The sequence below is a fragment of the Panthera pardus genome, unplaced genomic scaffold (genome assembly GCF_024362965.1).
Source record: "Panthera pardus isolate Hobbes unplaced genomic scaffold, ASM2436296v1 HiC_scaffold_11, whole genome shotgun sequence".
Lineage (NCBI taxonomy): Eukaryota > Metazoa > Chordata > Mammalia > Carnivora > Felidae > Panthera > Panthera pardus.
In genome coordinates, this window is record NW_026526666.1 from 6,750,465 (window position 1) to 6,770,459 (window position 19,995).

Genomic DNA, 19,995 nt, shown 5'->3' on the forward strand with positions numbered 1-19,995 from the left:
TTACTCAACTATAAAAAATTAAATCTTGTCATTTGCAACAACATGGTTGCATCTAGAGAGTATAACGCTAAGTGAAGTAAGTCAGAGAAAGACAAATACCATATGAGTTCACTCGTATATGGAATTTAAGTAACAAAACAAATGAACAAAGGAAAAGATACAAAAAACAAAAACTCTTAAATACAGAGCACAAACTAGTGGTTGCCAGAGGAGAGGTGGGTGGGCAGACTGGCTGATGAACACTGAGAAATGTTTAGAACTGCTGAATCACTATAACATATACCTGAAACTAATATAACAAGGTATTTTCATTATGCTTGAATTAAATAAAAAAAAAAGTTTTCTGTAGAAAATACTCTGAGTGAAAAGAATCACATCTGTGAAAATAGCCAGGCTAAAATATTTACACATTTTAAATTGCAAAAAAATGGAGAAGTGAGAATATTCTACTTTTGAGCAGAACTTCCTCTGAGCAACTGTAGAGAGAATACCTTCTCAAATAAAAGCATACAAAAGAGTCAACTGAAGGTGCTAATAATTTCAAATTTAGATAAATATACAAGGATATAGGTCTGTGTGTGTTTAGAAATGGTTTCATTTTGGGAAATCATTTTTGAACAGAACTATTTGAAAGGTCACCCAATAAAATAAAATTTGTCAGTCTTTAAATGTAAGAAATTAAGCAAATAATTTAATTGCTCCTCCATTCACTCTTGAGTGTAACTGTACCCTTAATTGTACACTTATAAATAAAACGCTTACTGGTTACCCTCATTATATGAACGGCATAACATGTTTTTTAAATTTAGTGTAACGTAAATATTTTCCCCATTACACCATTTAAGCGGGTGCACATTACTTTCTTATGTACTACCAAAATCTGCTTACCCAATCACGTTCCTCTTGGACATTCAATATGTACTTATGTCTCTGTTTTCATGAAATATGCTATGATAAATACCATTTCATATATGTCTCAGTCCGTGCCTCTGATTACTTCCTTAACTGCCAGAGGTGGAATTGCTGGGTCAAAAGGAATAGGTTTTAAGGGATTCTGATAGATATTGATAGACGCTTCTTCAAGGATGCTAGGTACAAGGAAAGCTGTAATGTAAGAATGACCTTCCCACATCCTTATCCACAAGAGGTGACATTTAAAAAAAATAAAATAAAGCCTTCCCTATTTGGCAAAAAATAAATGCAATGGTTTCCTTAATTTTTATTTTAATGTGAAATCTTATTTTTGTTACATTTCACTCAATGGGGGAGAAGGGAAAGGTCACAGAGTCAATGATTTAAAATTCAAAAGATATGAAACAGACTTTTAACTACAGAGAACAGATGGTTCCCAGAGGGGAAGGGATGTGGGGATGGGCTGAAGAGGTGATGGGGATTAAGGAGTGCACTTGTCGTGATGAGTATCAGGTGATGTTATGGAAGTGCTGACTTACCATGATGCACGCCTGAAAGTAATATTACACTGCATGTTAACTAACTGGAATTTAAATAAAAACTTAAAGAAAAAAAAGATATGGAACATAGCACAAAGTAAAAAGTCTCCCTCTAAGTCCTGTACTTCTTCCATTATTTCCCAGCCCCAAAGCTAACCTTTGTTCTTTCTCATCTAGTCTTTCAGAAAATTTCATACCTACACAAGCATAATTTGAATTACTACATTAGGATTTAACTTCACTTTATATATTGATTGGTCATTTATTTCTGTTTTTAATTTTCTATGTTTTCCAAACGTTTTGTGTCTAATATTTTTTCAAATTTAAGAATGTCTTCAATTACAGATCAGTGATATTTTTTGTGGCTTTTTTTTTTTCATAGCCCCTCAGTCAACTCTGGTCTATTTATTTTTCTTTTCAAAGAAACACACTGAGGTATGACTTAATACAGAAATGCATCAATTTAGACACAGAGTTTCAAGAGTTTTGGCAAATGAATACACTGGGGTAAGAATCAAGCCAATCTGTCCAATCCTGTCCTCATACACCATTGCAGTCAAATCGCACTTTCCCTCCACCCAGTCTCAAATAAACCATTCATCTACTTTCTCACATTATTCATTAGTTCTGTATGTTCTAGAATTTTATGTGAACATAATCACACAGTATACATTCTTGGGCATTTGACTCTTTCATGCACCACATTTCTGAGATTCATCTATATTGCCATCTCCAGTAGTTCAATTCTTTTTATTACAAGGTGGTGCTCCATTGTTTTAATACCACAACTATCTAGTTATGCACCTGTTAGATAAACCCTGGCGTTGTTTACAGTTTGGGGCTATTAGGAATCAGGTGGTTATGAACCACCTCTGTACAAACATATGCTTTCATTTCTCTTGGTCATGTATTTATCTTAGGAATACAATTTCTGGGTCATATAATAATTCTGTTTTAACTGTATAAAACTGTTTTGCAAACTGGCTATACCATTTTATATTCCAGCAACACAGACTTAATATTTTGCTTTTTTGATGTCTATTTTTTATGATCAGGGCTTTAGTCCTCTTTCCTGCCTTCATCTGGACTGAGTTCTTTAGTAATTCCGTTTCTTCACTGGCTTATTTTTTGTGTGTATGACTGCTTTCCAGATTACCATAGGTACCAACAACCGATCACAGTATACTTGCAAATCTCACACCCCTTCCCACATAATGTAACAACATGACAATACCCTCGTGTCATCCTCTGTGCTAGTGTCATCACACACTTCTCTTCCACGTATATTACCTCCAGTGTGACGTTATTATGCTTGCTTTAAATAGCCAATTATCTTTTAAAGAAAACTGTTAAGACAAAAAAAAGCAGGCTTTTTATATTTTTTATTTATGTATTTACTCTTTTGGCTGTTCTTCCATTGCTTTATGTAGCTCTGCCTTTCCATCTAATGTCATTAAAAGTTCCTTTAACATTTCTGGTGACAGAGTCCTGTTGGCAAAAAATTCTTTAAGCTTTTGTCTGTCTTCAAATGTCTTGATTTCACCTTCAGGTTTTTTTTAAATATAATTTCTTGTCAAACTGGTTTCCATACAACACCCAGTGCTCATCCCAACAAGTGCCCTCCTCAATGCCCATCACCCACTTTACCCTCTCCCCCACCCCCCACCAACCCTCAGTTTATTCTCAGTATTTAAGAGTCTCTTATGGTTTTGAAAACTATTGTCAGTGATCACAGAATTCTAGACTGACTGTTCTCTTTCAGCACTTTCAAGATGCATTCCATTGTCTTCTGGCTTGTACTGCCTCAGACAAGAAGCAAGCAGTACTTCTAACCTTGTTCCTTGTGCGTAATGTCATTTTTCCTCTGGTGTTAAAAAAAAAAAAAAAAAAAAAGATTTTTTTTTTTTTCATTGATTTTCACCCATTCATTAAGGCTTCTTTACCTTATTTGGGTTTCATCAAGTTTCTGGGACCGATGGGTTTATACTAGTTCATCAAATGTGGAAAATTTGGGGCCATTCCTTCTTCGAATAGTTTTTCTGCCCTCTTCCTGCTCCCTCCCCACCCCCAACTACTCCATTATGTGTATGCTAAACATCTGGATATTGTCCTGCAGGTCACCAGCTACACTGGCTACGTTCCTTTCATTTTTCTTTCTGTGCTTCCGTTTGGGTGGTTTCTACCTCCATGTCTTCAAGTTCATGGATTTTGTCTGACGTGGTGTCAAATTTGCTGCTGAGCCGGTCAAGCGAATTGTTTATTTCATATTATTTCTCAGCACTACAAGTTCCATTCAGTCCTTTATAAAATCTCTCTTCTCATCTGGTTCATATTTCCCTTTAAATCCCTGAGCATACTTATAATAACTATTTTAAAGTCCTTTACTGCAATCTGCATCACCTGTTATTTGTGCATGTTTCTACTGACAATTGTTTTCCTCCTGATTATAGGTTACATTCTCCTGAATGTATGAATTTTATTACCTTCCTTTAAAGCATTTTCAATTTTCTCTTGACAGTTAAATAACTTGTGGACAGCTTAGCTCTTTCAAGGATTGTTTCCAGGCTCTGCTAGGACAAATCTATATTGTCTTTACTCTGTGGCTAGTTTAGTTCTTTACTAAGGCATGAGCTTTCTGCACAGTTTCCAACCTCATATCCTTAGTGTTCAAAAGACGTTTTAATTTTTTAACTGGCCAATGTATTCAACTCTTTATTATTCCAATGGGTTTTCAATTGATCATCTTCTTTTTCTTGTAGGAAAGCAATCATATGATCTGCTATTAACTATAATTTTGTCTCCAATCCATATCTTCATATTATTCCTTTTTCCTATTTGGTTACCCTTGTTAAAACCTCCAGAAAAATGTGAAATACTTTCTTATTCTTGATTTTAATGTGATGTCTCTAACATTTCATTAAGTTTTGTATTTAATCAAAGCTGTACAACTTCCAGGCTTTTTATTATGTTAGAAATCTTTTGGGGCACTTGGGTGGCTCAGTCGGTTAAGCGTCCGACTTCCGCTCAGGTCATGATCTCGCGTTTCATGAGTTCAAGCCTCGCACAGGGCTCTGTGCTGACAGCTCAGAGCCTGGAGCCTGCTTCAGATTCTGTGTCTCCCCCTCTCTCTGCCCCTCCCCTGCTTGTGCTCTCTCTCTTGTCTCTCAAAAAATGAATAAATGTTAAAAAAAAAAAATTAAAAAAAAAAAAGAAATCTTTTGGTGCCCAGAAGACATAAAGTCATTTTCTATGTTTTTCTCTAGAATTTATGCCCCCCAAAGTACCAATAAATATTTAAAAGGTTAAGCATTTTTAAGTGACCTTAAATGTTCAGAATCTATGTAAAAGAAGCCTATACCTCTACTGACTGACATAGGATAAGATTTAAATAAATGAAAAGACATAGCTTATTATACAGGAAAGGAATATTTAATGTAAAGATGTCCCCTAAAATAATTTCTAAATTTAGTGCAAACCCAAATATCAAAGATCAAAAAAAGTAAACTGGACACAATAATTCTAAATTTCATAGAAAGAAAATAAACATGTCAGCAAAGCTGATACTGAAAAACAGGACACTAAAGGGACCAGTACAACCCGACAGTAAAGCAATTATAACACAGTAATTAAATTGATGCAGAATTAAAATAAATACACTAATTAATGCAACAGAATAAGATCTAGAAGACAGATTCACATATATTTGGAAATACTTTTTATATTTTATATTTTATCATAAAATTATTACTTCAGTGTCAGAGCAAAAACCTAAACATCTCAAAAAAAAAAAAAAAGCTCAGTTTTTATCTTCCTTTCTATACCACAACACATTCCAAATGGATCAAAGTTATAAGAGAAAAATTAAACCATTATTATACTAGAAAACATGTAAATCTTTGAAGAAAAGCCTCCCATAAATAGTAGCAAAAAGTATTTGCAACATATATGACAAAGTACTGATTTAGCTAATATACAAAAAGATCTTGAAGATTGATTTAAATCTTAAATCTAGTGTATACTTTAAAATATCCACTAGAAAACAGAAAAAGATGTAAGAAAGCTGTGCACTGAATAAAATGTACCCAACCTCACTCAAAAATCAGTGAAGTGAAAATTAAGATTTCATTTTGTCTCTATCTGATAAAAATAAACCCTATTTGAAAATGTTAGATAAGATGCACTCTCACACACTTATTGTGGAAATGTCTACTGGTATATTCTCTTTGTGTCTTTCAATACAAAAAATGCACATAACTCTGATCCAGCCTTTCTACCAAAGACTTCCTACCACATATACATGTACACACATGTACACATACATATGATTCCCAACATATGCAGGATATTTCTTCTAGTGTTTTTTAATAGCAAAACTCTGGAAATAATTTAACTGTTCATTAATATCAGATTCATTTTAAATGAATCATAGTACTTTCATAATCATTACTATTATAAAGTTCTTAAAGATTTAGTGGGGGCGCCTGGGTGGCTCAGCCATTTAAGGGTTCGACTCTTGATTTCGGCATTAGGATCATGAGATTGAGCCCCATGTTGGGTTCTGTGCTGACAGTGCAGAGCCTGTTTGGGATTCTCTCTCTCCCTCTCTCTCTGCCCCCACCCAGTGTGCACACGCACGTCACTGAACACTCACGTCACGAGTATTATCTTTTTTTTCCAAAAGTTCACTTCCAGAACACCATTTCAAATGGCTGTGTTACATTTCAGTATATGGACATGCCACTATTCTGTATTTAATGTACATTCTATTTTCATTAATATAAACATCACTGCTATGAGCATCCTTACAATTAAACCTTTGTAAATACTTTCACCTATTTGTATTAAGATAAATTTCTAGAAGTAAAATTACAAGGTCAAAGGGCAAGCATATTTCAAAGTTTCTAAAACCTACTGCCAATCTATCTTCCAAGTTACTACAATTTCCAATTCTAACAACTATATGTGGTTCATCATTTCTTCACTTTGTCAGTCCTAAACAATACAATTTTCTTTTTGTCAATTTTCTAGGTAAGAAAATACAGTCTTATTTCCAATCTAAATGTTTTTGATCACTAAAGTGACTGAAGATTTTTTACGTTTATCTTCAACCAGATTTATATATTAAGAATGACAGTCATATGCTATTAATACCACTAGTGCTATTAACATTTTTCTAGTTGGTTATTCTCCTTAAATTTTATGATGATGTCTTATAAGTGCTTTAAGTTCAACATGATTGAAAATTTCAAGCGAAGCAAGGATATGTTTAAAATCAGTTGAGTACATGACTCAACAATTCTACACATTACTCAGTACTCACATTATAAGTGTACTTTTTTTTGCAGTTTATTTATTTGAGAGAGACAGAGACAGTGCAAGTCGGGGAGGGGCAGAGAGAGGGGGAGAGAGAGTGAATCCCAACAGGCTCCACGCTGCCAGTGCAGAGCCCGACGTGGGGCTTGAACTCATGAAACTGAGATCGTACCTGAGTGGTTCCTTCTGCTCTGTTTTTAATAGAACCTTCTAAATATGGTTTTGTTTTGTTTTGTTTTGTTTTGTTTTGTTTTGTTTTGTTTTTTTGCGGGGCTCAGTTTAGCTTCATTCACTGTGCTTTTGCCAACCATGGAAGAATCATACTATTGCTTATCAGACTTCTATCTGGGATAGGTGTCATTTGACCGTAGTCACCACATTAAGTGATACGAATATGGTGGTGAACAAAACACGCATGGTTCTGTTGGATGGATGTACAGAGCAAGAGAATTCAATCTAATGTAGGGGTTAAACAACGCTGCCTTTGAATGCTGTTGCCTTCAGGAAGGCAAAAAACTCCAAGTGCTTCCAATCTGTTCTATGAGTTAACCCTCCAGAAGTGAAGTAACCTTCTTATTTCCTATGTACATTTTCCTACTTTTTCAGAGAAGAGAAAAGAATTTCAAATACACTCTCTCAAGATCTTCCTTCAATCTCCAGATAATAAAATTTATCTCAGTTAACTCCAAAGCAAGCTTTCCAGTTAAAGGTTAAGCCTCTTTACAGAAATGCCACTTCTGCCCTTTCATAAATCTCCTTACTTAAAGGATTAGCAGAGGCATTTGGAGGTTCTTATATACTGGTTCCCCATATTTCATCACCAGCCCTTCCTCTAAAAGTTCAATTTTCTCCCCTATATTTTCTCATCTCCTATATTTTCTCATCTCCACATCTCCTTTTGGTTAGACTACTTCCTCCACTTAAAATGCCCTACCCCATTTGTATCACCAATTAGTATCATACTTCTTTATAAAAGCAAATTAAAGCACTCCATGAAAACACCCTGATCTTCTTAAATAAACACAAGCCTTCTTTTTTCTGATGATCTCATATCATGTTGATTGCACACGGATGCCTTCTACTTTATAACAAAACATCTGGGTACCTGCCATGTGCCATTCCACTGAAAATCACAACAATGCAGTCCCAACTTGTCCTCTGACAGTAAAAACTGAGTGAAATCTGTTGCGTTTCTATACAACAATAATGAAGCAGCAAAAAGAGAAATTAAGGAAATCAATCCCATTTACAACTGCACCAGAAATAACAACATACCTAGGAATAAACCTAACTAAAGAGGTCAAAGACCTAATACTCTGAAAAATATAAAACATTGATGAAAGAAACTTAAGAAGACACAAAGAAATGGAAAGACAGTCCATGCTCTTGGATTAGAAAAACAAATATCATTAAAATGTCTATACTACCCAAAGCAATCTACACATTTAGTGCAAGCCCTATCAAAATATCAATAGCATTTTTCACACAGCTAGAACAAACAGTCCTAAAATTTGTATGGAACCACAAAAGACCCCAAATAGTCAAAACAACCTTGAAAAAGAAAAGCAAACCTGGGAGCATCATAATTCTGGACTTCAAGTTATATGACAAAGCTGTAGTGATCAGAACAGTATGGTACTGGCACAAAAAATAGACACATGGAACAATAGAACAGAATAGAAAACCCAGATATGAACCCACAACTATATGGTCAAATAATCTTCAACAAAGCAGGAAAGAATATCCAAGACCTTCTCTTTAACAAATGGAGTTGGGAAACCAGACAGCAACATGCAGAAGAATGATACTGGACCACTTTCTTACACCATACACAAAAATAAATTCAAAATGGATTAAAGACCTAAATGTGAAACCCGAAACCATAAAAATCCTGGAAAAGAGTACAGGCAGTAACTTCTTTGACATTGGCCACAGCAACTTCTTTCTAGATAGGTCTCCCAAGGCAAGGCAAACAAAAGCAAAAATAAACTATTGGGACTTCATCAAAATAAAAAGCTACTGCACAGTGAAGGAAACAATCAATAAAACTAAAAGACAACCTATGGAATGGGAGAAGTTATTTGCAAATAACAGCTGAAAAAGAGTTAATATTCAATATATAAAGAACTTATAAAACTCAACACCCCAAAAATGAATAATCCAATTAAAAAATGGGCAGAAGACATGAACAGACATTTTTCCAAGGAAGATATACAGATGGCCAACAAACACATGAAAAGATACTCAACATCACTTATCATGAGGGAAATGCAAATCAGAACTACAATGAGGTTATCACCTCACACCTGTCAGAATGGCTAATATCAACAACATAAGAAACAACAGGCATTGGCAAGGATATGGAGAAAGGGGAACCCTCCTGCACTGTTGGTAGGAATGCAATCTGGTACAATCTGGTACTCTGGAAAACACTATGGAGCTTCCTCAAAAAGTTAAAAATAGAACTACCCTATGATCCAGCAATTGCACTATGAGGTATTTACCCAGAGAGCACAAAATTACTAATTCAGAGGGGTACATGGACTGCAATGTTTATAGCAGCATTATCTACTATAGCCAAATTATGGAAGTAGCCCAAGTGTCCTTCGACTGATGAATGGATAAAGTGGTGTGTATGTATACAAATACACACATACATACATATATATATGCAAACGTATACACATACATACACACACACACACACACACACATATACACGTTCATTCACACACACACAAAATGGAATATTACTCAGCCATAACAAAGAATGAAATCTTGCCATCTGCAATGACATGGATGGAACGAGACAGTATCATGCTAAGCAAAATAGGTCCATCAGAGAAATCACAAATACTATGTGATTTTACTAATATGTGGAATCTAAGGAACAAAACAAGCAAGGAAAGGACGACAGAAAGCGAGAAAAAAACAAGAAACAGACTCAACTATACAGAACAAACTGATGATTACCAGAGGGAAGGCAGGTCGGGGATGGGCTAAATAGGTGATGGAGATTAAGGAGTATACCTGTTGTGAACACCAGATGATGTAAAAAAAGTGTTGAATCATTATATGGTACATCTGAAACTAATATTACACTGTATGTTAACTAACTGGAATTTAAATAAAAACTTAGAAGAAAAGAAAATTGATAGAAGCACTGATCAAATGTCAGGAGACAAACCCAGGTGTGCCCTTTTGATGTCCAATTTCCTCATCTATAAAAATATCTATTTCACATGGATATTGTTAGAATTAAATAAGATCATGTTTATAAATGTACCATGCTACAAAGATTCACTTTTTGTACTTCCTATTAAAAAATAAACAAAAACTGTGTTATTCATCTAACATATCTATAGTATATTGCTTAGGAGAGTTCAGCAAAAATTTAAATGCTATCTTTTACTGAATGTATGATATCAGTATAAAAAGGAAAATACATAACAGATAACACAGAGAGTAAAAAATAATACAAGAGTGTAATATATACTGTGCCTGATGGACAGAGGCTTATGAACACATAAATTACTAAAATTTACTTAAATAGAAAACAGAAACATGATCTAATTAATGTAACTTATTAAGTGTCAAAAGACAGTAAATCAGCAGTATCAAAACTTACTCAAAATAAAATCTGGAACCAAGTAACTTTACCAGAAGTGTCTACCAAGAATCTTGGGATTACAAAATTAAATTAAATTAAATTAAATTAAATTAAATTAGTAAATATCTTAAACAGACTCTTCATGAGAAGAATCACTACCCAACACGTTTTGAAAGAGAACCTAGATATCAAAGCCAGACAAGAGTATTAAAAAGTGCAGAGCAATCTCATGTGTGAAAAAGATACAATGACCCCAAACAACATATCAGCAACTAAAATCCAGCAATATAGAAAAAGAATAGTACATCATGATCAAACTGGATTTGTTCCTTGAATGCTATAATGTTTTCTCATTGAAAAACAAATCCATGTGGATGTCTGGAATAAAAAGATTTAGGAACAAAATTCTTGTCAACATTTAGATAACTACAGAAAAATTGCTTGGAAAAAGTTCAACAATACACAATTTTAAAAAAGAACCTCTTAAAATATTAGCAACAATAGAAATGTCTTATGACTAGCATCACACTTAATGGTAAAAACTCACTTTCCACTAAACAAGAGTATCCTTGGTCACTATTTCTATTCAATACTATTGCTGTAAGTTCTAGCCAGTAAAGTAAGGGGGAGGGGGTAAAACCAAAACTGTCCCTATTCATAGGTGAGATGCCTGTATATAAAGAAATCTCTGATAAATTATTGCTATTAAACAAGAGGATTCAAATTCAGCAAGATCACCGAATTCAAAATAAGTTTACAAAAACAACTATATTCTATGTTCCAGCAGTAGGGAATGAAAAATTTTAAATAATACCATTTATTATAGTGTTTTTTAAACAAAGAATCTATGAATAAATCTAACAAAATTTTTCTAATCCCTGCTCTCATTATGACCCTGAGATCTTCTAATGACTTAACTAACCTCTCCTGCAGAAAATTAAAAACCAAGAATCTATGAATAAATCTAACAAAATTTTTCTAATTTCTGCTCTCATTATGACCCAGAAATCTTCTAATGACTTAACTAATCTTTCCTGCAGAAAAAAATTATAAACTCTAGATGAAATACAAACTGGCCTAAAGTCACTGGAGAATAAAACAAAAGTGGTCAGATTCCAAGGACAGTGGAAACTTGCAAATATGGGCAAGTATGGGGTAAGTTTCACACTTTCTTACAGCTTTTACCCCAAATTCAAAGCCCATACTAGGCAGAACAGAGAAAATCTGACAGAAAACTTGCAGTCCTTCTGTCTTAAAGAATCAGAAGCCAGTTTTTGCAGCAATTACAGCTGCTGAACAAAGAGGGAGAAAGAATGCTGGGGAGAAAAGAGCAAGAAAGGGGAAGCCTCTAGTTCTGTACATGAAGTTTGTCCCTGGCTGCCATGCAAATCAGGAATGCTTGAAAACAGAAACAATGCTCTGGAGCAATACAGGTTAAAGATAAAGAAATGAAATGAATTGAGACATTGTTTGAAGTTTGAATCCAACTAAGAACGAAGTTAAAGGACTACTTAAATCCCTCTCTCTCTCTCTCTCTCTCTCTCTCTCTCTCTCTCTCTCTCACACACACACACATACACACACCTAATCGTAAGAGAATCCAGAATTTCCATAACAAAACTTTCAGAATGTCCCAGATTCATTCAAAATGCTACCCAGCCTCAAGTGAAAAGCTAATCAATGACACCAACTCCAAGATGGCCCAAGTGTTAGAAATAGTAAGACTTTAAACCAGGTATTCTAACTGTGCTTTATGAAATACAGGTGTGTTCACAATGAATGAAAAGACAGAAAATCTCTATCTCAGAAACAGAATGAGAAAGAATCAGATCAAAATTCTAAAAACTCCACTGCGTGGGTTTAAGAGCAGATTAGAGCAACTTAGGAAAGAGTCATGAAGACATGAAGACAGATCAGTGGAAATTATTCAGTCTGAAGAACATAGGAAAAAAAAAAGATTGAAAAATATAAACAAAGACTTCAGGGACCATGACACAAAAACAAAAATTCTGAAATACAAGTAAATGACATTTCAGAAGGAGGTAAAGAAAGGGGAAGAAAAAAACATTTGAAGAATTAATGGCCAAAATTTTACCATTATATTTGGTGAAAGACCTAAATATTCAGATTCAACAAGCTCATCAACAAAGTCTAAGGAGGATACAAAAGAAATAACAACCAACATAAACCTGAGGCACCTCTTAATTGAACTCCTGAAAACCAAAAATAAAAAAAATCTTAAAAGGATTCAGAGGAAAAAGACTATATATGTATACGACAAAAATCATTTAAATTATGACTTAATCAGAAACAATGGAAAACATATGAGAAACAATGGAAAACATAGGAGAAAGAAACAATGTTTTTGAAGGGTAGAAAAACTCACCAATTAAAAATTTTACATACACTAAAAATAAAATCCTTTAAGAATAAAAAACTTTTTTATAAAACACTTTTCAAACAAAGAAATTCAAGTGAGAATTCAAGCCTACAAATGAGCATTACAAGAAATACTAAGGTTCTTCAGGCTGAAATGAAGTGGTACCAGATTAAAGAAAGGTCAGATCTTCAGAGAGAAACAAACAGTACTAGATATAGTAACTCCCTGGGTAAATACTAGAATATCATTCTCCTCAATTCTATAAAGTAAATAGGTCTGTTTAAACTAATATTTTAATAATGCGTTTTGAGATTTAGAGTGTATTAAATGCAATTCATTTCACAACTATGGCATATAAAGGATGGGAGGGAGGAGATGAATGGAAAAGTAGGGTTGAAATGTTACTATACATAAGTAGTACAATATTAACTCTGTTAAATGAAAAATTAATTTTGTACCCCATGATTTTATAGCAACCACCCCCAAAATATAATAAATTAGTTAAATAAAAGCACTAATAAACTAAAGCAGAATTCTACAACATTTGTCAATTCAAAAGATGTTAGGACAAAGGAAATGAAGGAAGGAAAAACAGAACTTACACCAAAAACCATAAAATACTTAGTAATAAATCTAACCAAAGAGGTGAAAAATCTATACACTGAAAACTATAGAAAGCTTTTGAAGAACTATAGAAAGAAATTGAAGAAGACACAAAAAAAATGGAAAAATATTGCATGCTCCTGGATAGGAAGAACAAATATTGTTAAAATGTCAATACTACCCAAAGCAATCTACATATTCAAAGCAATACCTATCAAAATAACACCAGTATTCTTCACAGAGCTAGAACAAACAATCCTAAAATGTGTATGGAACCAGAAAAGACCCCGAATAGCCAAAGCAATCTTGAAAAAGAAAACCAAAGCAGGAGGCATCACAATCCTGGACGTTAAGCTGTATTACAAAGCTGTAATCATCAAGACAGTATGGTACTGGCACAAGAACAGACACTCAGATCAACGGAATAGAACAGAGAACCCAGAAATGGACCCACAAACATACGGCCAACTAATCTTTGACAAAGCAGGAAAAAATAGCCAATGGAATAAAGACAGTTTCTTCAGCAAGTGGTGCTGGGAAAACTGTTCAGCGACATGCAGAAAAATGAACCTAGACCACTTTCTTACACCATACACAAAAATAAACTCAAAATGCATGAAAGACCTAAATGTAAGACAGGAAGCCACCAAAATCCTCCAGGAGAAAGCAGGCAAAAAAATCTCTTTGATCTTGGCTGCAGCAACTTCTTACTCAACATGTCTCCAGAGGCAAGGGAAACAAAACCAAACATGAACTATTGGGACCTCATCAAAATCAAAAGCTTCTGCACAGCGAAGAATGAAACTATCAGCAAAACTAAAAGGCAACCGATGGAATGGGGGAAGATATGTGCAAACGACATATCAGATAAAGGGTTAGTATCCAATATCTATAAAGAACTTATCCAACTCAACACCCAAAAAACAAATAATCCAGTGAAGAAATGGGCAAAAGACATGAATAGACACTTCTCCAAAGAAGACATCCAGATGGCCAACTGACACATGAAAAAATGCTCAACACCACTCATCATCAGGGAAATACAAATCAAAACCACAATGAGATACCACCTGACACCTGTCAGAATGGCTAACATTAACAACTCAGGCAACAACAGACGTTGGCGAGGATGCGGAGAAAGAGGATCTCTTTTGCACTGTTGGTGGGAATGCAAACTGGCGCAACCACTCTGGAAAACAGTATGGAGGTTCCTCAAATAATTAAAAATAGAATTACCCTATGACCCAGCAATTGCACTACTAGGTATTTATCCAAGGGATACAGGTATTCTGTTTCAAAGGGGCACGTGCACCCCAATTGATAGCAGCACTATCAACAATAGCCAAAGTATGCAAAGAGCCCAAATGTCCATCGATGGATGATGAATGGATAAAGATGTGGTGTGTGTGTGTATGTATGTGAAATAGATAATTCCACAATCACAGTTGGAAACAGTTTAATACTTCGTGTGTGTGTGTATACATATATATACATACATACACGCACATGTATATATATATATGTATACACACACATACACATATGTATATATATATGTGTTTATATATGTATACACACACACACAATGGAGTATTACTCAGCAATCAAAAAGAATGAAATTTTGTCATTTGCAACTACATGGATGGAAATAGAGGGTATTATGTTAAGCGAAAATAGTCAGAGAAAGACAAATATCATATGACTTCACTCAAATGAGGACTTTAAGACACGGAACAGATGAACACAAGGGAAGGGAAGCAAAAATAATATAAAAACAGGGAGGGGGACAAAACAGAAGAGACTCTTAAATATGGAGAACAAACAGAGGGTTGCTGGAGGGGTTGTGGGAAGGGAGATGGGCTAAATGGGTAAGGGGCATTAAAGAATCTACTGCTGATATCATTGTTGCACTACATGCCAACTAACTTGGATGTAAATTTAAAAAATAAAATAAAATAAATTAAAAAAAAACAGAACTTAAATCAGACTGCAGCAATAATTACATTTCATGTTAATTGATTAGAAGGCAGTTATTTTCATACCGGCAAAGTCCAACTACATGCTGTCTTCAAAAGAACTAAAATTATAATATGGTTAGGCTGAAAGTAAAAAGAATACATCAGGAAAGTAGTAAGCATAAGAAAGGTGGAGTAGCTAGATTAACATCTGATAAAACAAACCTCCAAGCAAAAATATTACCAGACATGAAGAGGAGCACATCATAATGATAAAAGGGTAAAGTCATCAGAAAGACAAATCATAAACATGTAATACCTAAGAGTAAAGCTTCAAAATACAGGAAGCAAAAATCTGACAGAAATAGAGTGAAGTAGATAATTCCATAATCACAGTTGGAAATAGTTTAATACTTCATCTCAGCAACTCATAAAAGAAGTATACCATTAATTAACTTAATTAAAAATCCAGAAAGACATAGATAATCTAAACAACACCACCAACTAGCTTAACCTAACATAGAACATTACCCCAACAACTGCAGAATACAGATTCAAGTGTATTTACCAACAAAAACCATATGCTGAGCCACAAACAAGACACAATACATTTGAAGAGATTGAAATTATACCGAATATCTTCGCTGATCACAATTAAATTAGAAATCAAAACAATAAGGTATCTAAGAAACCTCCCTGATTCTAAAATTTGGCAAATTAAACAATACAATCGGAATAACTGATCTGCAGGAAAATACAGATGCTGGCGAGGATGTGGAGAAACGGGAACCCTCTTGCACTGTTGGTGGGAATGCAGACTGGTGCAGGCACTCTGGGAAACAGTGTGGAGGTTCCTCAGAAAATTAAAAATAGAACTACCCTACAACCCAGCAATAGCACTACTAGGAATTTACCCAAGGGATACAGGAGTACTGATGCATAGGGGCACATGTACTCCAATGTTTATAGCAGCACTTTCAACAATAGCCAAATTATGGAAAGAGCCCAAATGTCCACCAATCGATAAATGGATAAAGATGTGGTTTATATATACAATGGAATACTACTTGTCAATGAGAAAGAATGAAATCCTGCCATTTGCAGCAACGTGGATGGAACTGGAAGGTATTATACTAATTGAAATAAATCAGAGAAAGATAGTATTTGATGTTTTCACTCATATGTGGATCTTGAGAAACTTATCAGAAGACAAGGGGGGAAGGGAAGGAGAAAAAATAGTTATAAACAGAGAGGGAGAGAGGCAAACCATAAGAGACTCTTAAATACAGAGAAAAAACTGAGGGTGGATGGGGGTGGGGGAGAGGGGGAAATGGGTGGTGGGAATGGAGGAGGGCACTTGGGATGACCACTGGGTGTTGTATGTAAGCCAATTTGGCAATCAATTATATTTTTAAAAAAGGAATAACTGATTTGTCATAGAGGATATTCTAAGGAAAATTATAAAATACTTTTAACTGAAAAATGAAAATAGCATTAAAATTTCTGGGATGAAATTTACAGCTTTAAAATTCTTATAAAAATAAACAAATAAATAAAATTCTTACAGAAAAAAATGCTTATTAGGGAAAAAAGAGGTAAAAATCAAAGACCTAGAGTTCCAATGTAAAAGCTTTAAAAAGAGCTAAGTAAGTACAGAAGAGGAAAAAAAATTGAAATCAATGAGACAGAAAACATAAATCATAGAATTAATGTTACTAAATTCAGTTAAAGACAAAAGTCAGTTCTTTGAAAAGATTAATAAAACTGATAAATGCCTACCAGGATTGATAAAAGGAGAAAACAAATTACCAGTATCAAGACTGAAAGAGGGGTTATCACTATAAAGCCTAGAAACATGAAAGGCATAAGAAAGGAACATGTACAACTGCACACCAAAATCTTTGATAACTTCCATGAAATGGATAAATTCCTTATGAATACTATTAACCTGACACAAAATGAAAATAAAATCTGAATATCCATATATACATTTATATCACATATATAAGATATGTTGAATATACATGTATGAAATATGTATGTATATACATACATACATACATATAGTTGAATATGTTATTAAAATCTTCCCACAAGAAAACTTCTAGCCCAGATGGTTGTGTAGGTGAATCTATCAAATATTTAAGGAAGAAGTAACACCAGTGCTTTCAGAAAACAGAGGAAGAGAGACTATTTCCTACTTCATTTTATGAAACCAGATAACTCTAAAACAAACACAGCTATACATTAAAGAGGATAATGTATTATGGCCAAGGACTATCCCAGGAATTCAAAGTTGGTTGAACATTTGAAAATCTAACAATAATTTACCATATTAACAGAATAAAGGTGAAAATGTTATGATCATCACAGATGAAGAAAAAGAGTCATCTGGCATTTCTCAACATCCACTCATGATAAAAACTCTAAGTAAAATAGGGAGAGAAGGAATTTCCTCAACCTGACAAAGGCAATTGATGAGAAATCTGCAGCTAACACTATACGTGATGAAATTTTTTTTAAAAAGCAATATTACAAAAACCTTTACTAGAAATCTAGAAGACATAAAAAATATAGGAGACAATCTTTTTAACAAAAACTGTAAACCCAAATGTTACAGAAGACATATTTGAATATATAAAAATTTAAAACTTATGAATAAAAAATTAAAAATAAAGCAAAAAAAGCAAGTCTAAATGTCCAATAAATTTACGAAAATGATGCTCAAGTTCACTAGTCAGAAAACACAAATGAAAATAACAATGAGTAACACTTTATAGCCATCAGTCTATCAAAAATTAAGCAGAACTTACACCTGCAGACATTTAGGTACTCTCACACATTGTAGGTAGAAATATGATGAAACTATAGTCTTTTTGGAAAACATTTTGGGAGTAACTATTAAATGTAAAATGCATATACCCTTTGATCCAGCAATCCTACATTTGAGAATCTGTCCCACATACAGCCATGGGGCACCTAGGTGGCTCAATCAGTTAAGCGTCCGACTCTTGATTTTGGCCCCAGTCATGATGTTGTGGTTGTGAGTTCGAGCTCCGCGTAGAGCTTCACTGGCAGCGCGGAGCCTGCTTGGGATTCTCTGTCTCCTGTCCCCCTCTCTCACTCTGCCCCTACCCTGTTTGTGCTCTCTCTCTCTCTCTCAAAAATAAATGAATAAGCTTAAAAAAAAAAAAAAAAGACACACAGCCTCTGATCCAGCAATCATATTCTTGAGAATCATTTTCAGAGAAAAATTCTCACTACAAGAGGACATATATAATAGGATACTATTGTTAAAAATGTTTATGGTAGCAAAATAATGGAAACAAATACCATTGATAAGGCAATGATTGAATAAATTATGGTACAACCCATGTATAGCATTGTAGCCAATGTATTTTAGGTTACACTAAATACGTTTCACTAGGTAGTCATCAGGAAGTCTGACTTAGAGCTTTATCAGATGATCTGGGAGAGTATTTCCCTGAGATACTGTTGAGTGAGAAAAATAAGAGGCACAAAAGCAAGCATCCAAAAAACCCACACAAAATTTTTAAACTTGCCCCAGAGCCTGTACCATACTGTAGAAGGTAAACACATGGGGCTAACATAGGTTGGTTTTCAGGCAGCAAGAGAGGACGAAAGCCTATGTGTGGGACACGTGCAGAGCTCAACCAAAAGAAAAAGAAAAAGCTTTAAAAAAATAGGTAAATAATTAGTTATGATCTAAACTCAAATAAAATGTGTATTTGTGTGAATATACACAGAGAAAGTAAGTGAAAATTAAATTTATAAAATGTTCAAGACAATGATCGTTGAATGCCTTCCCACTTTCAGCTCGATCTGAGTTTGAGGTTTTGTGATTTAAGAAAAAAGTCCTGCAGTCTTTCTTCGCTTTCTTCAACTCATAATTAAATTTTAAATTAATAATAATTCTTATTATTTAGGAAAGTTATAGGATTCTGACAATGGTACTGACAGAAACCTCAGAAAATCTGTCTTAAAAATAAGGAATGAGAACAGATGTAGTACGTCGTTTGGCCATCTCTTTTTGTGTAGGTCACTGTGGAACTCCAGCCAAATTATCCCCCTCACAAGGAGGTAATTTATATTATAGATAGAGCATGAAATCAGAGAACAGTGAAGTTAAATTTAATGTTCAGCATTAAATGCTAATTTCTCAATGGAAATCTAAACTCTATACAGCTCTCCATTATAAAGAAATAATTAAAATAGATCACTTTTTTCAAATAAAGTTGTTACAGAATCATGATTCCAGAAAAATAAGTGTTCCCAACCTTCATTCTAAGGGGCCTGGCAGCAAGAACAAGAGTCAAATTTTCATGTAATTTCCAAGCTCCAACATTGAGAGGAATAATAAATTTCATTTGGAGAAAAACGTACGCAGTAAAAATTTCAGTCAGCATAAATTATTTCAATGCAAGTTAGATATACTGACATTACCCAATTTTTTAAATTTTAATTATATATCTTTGCATGATTTATAAAGTTATCAAAATTTTTTCTTTCATCTATTTCTAAGTGAAACCAGTGTTTTCTGTCAGAATGGAACATACTGCAAAGAATGTTGAAGAGTTCACTTTGAACTTCAACAGTACAAACACCATAATAAGAATCCTGGGGTCAACATCATGAATTATTTTCTCCCTGATCATTCAATAA

General features: G+C 34.1%; 1 protein-coding gene across 2 annotated transcripts in view; it reads right to left on the reverse strand.

Moving 5' to 3' along the window:
* MAN1A2 (mannosidase alpha class 1A member 2) overlaps positions 1 to 19,995 on the reverse strand; it is a 183,792-nt gene that overhangs the window by 82,128 nt on the left and 81,669 nt on the right. The gene's annotated exons all lie outside the window — the stretch shown is intronic.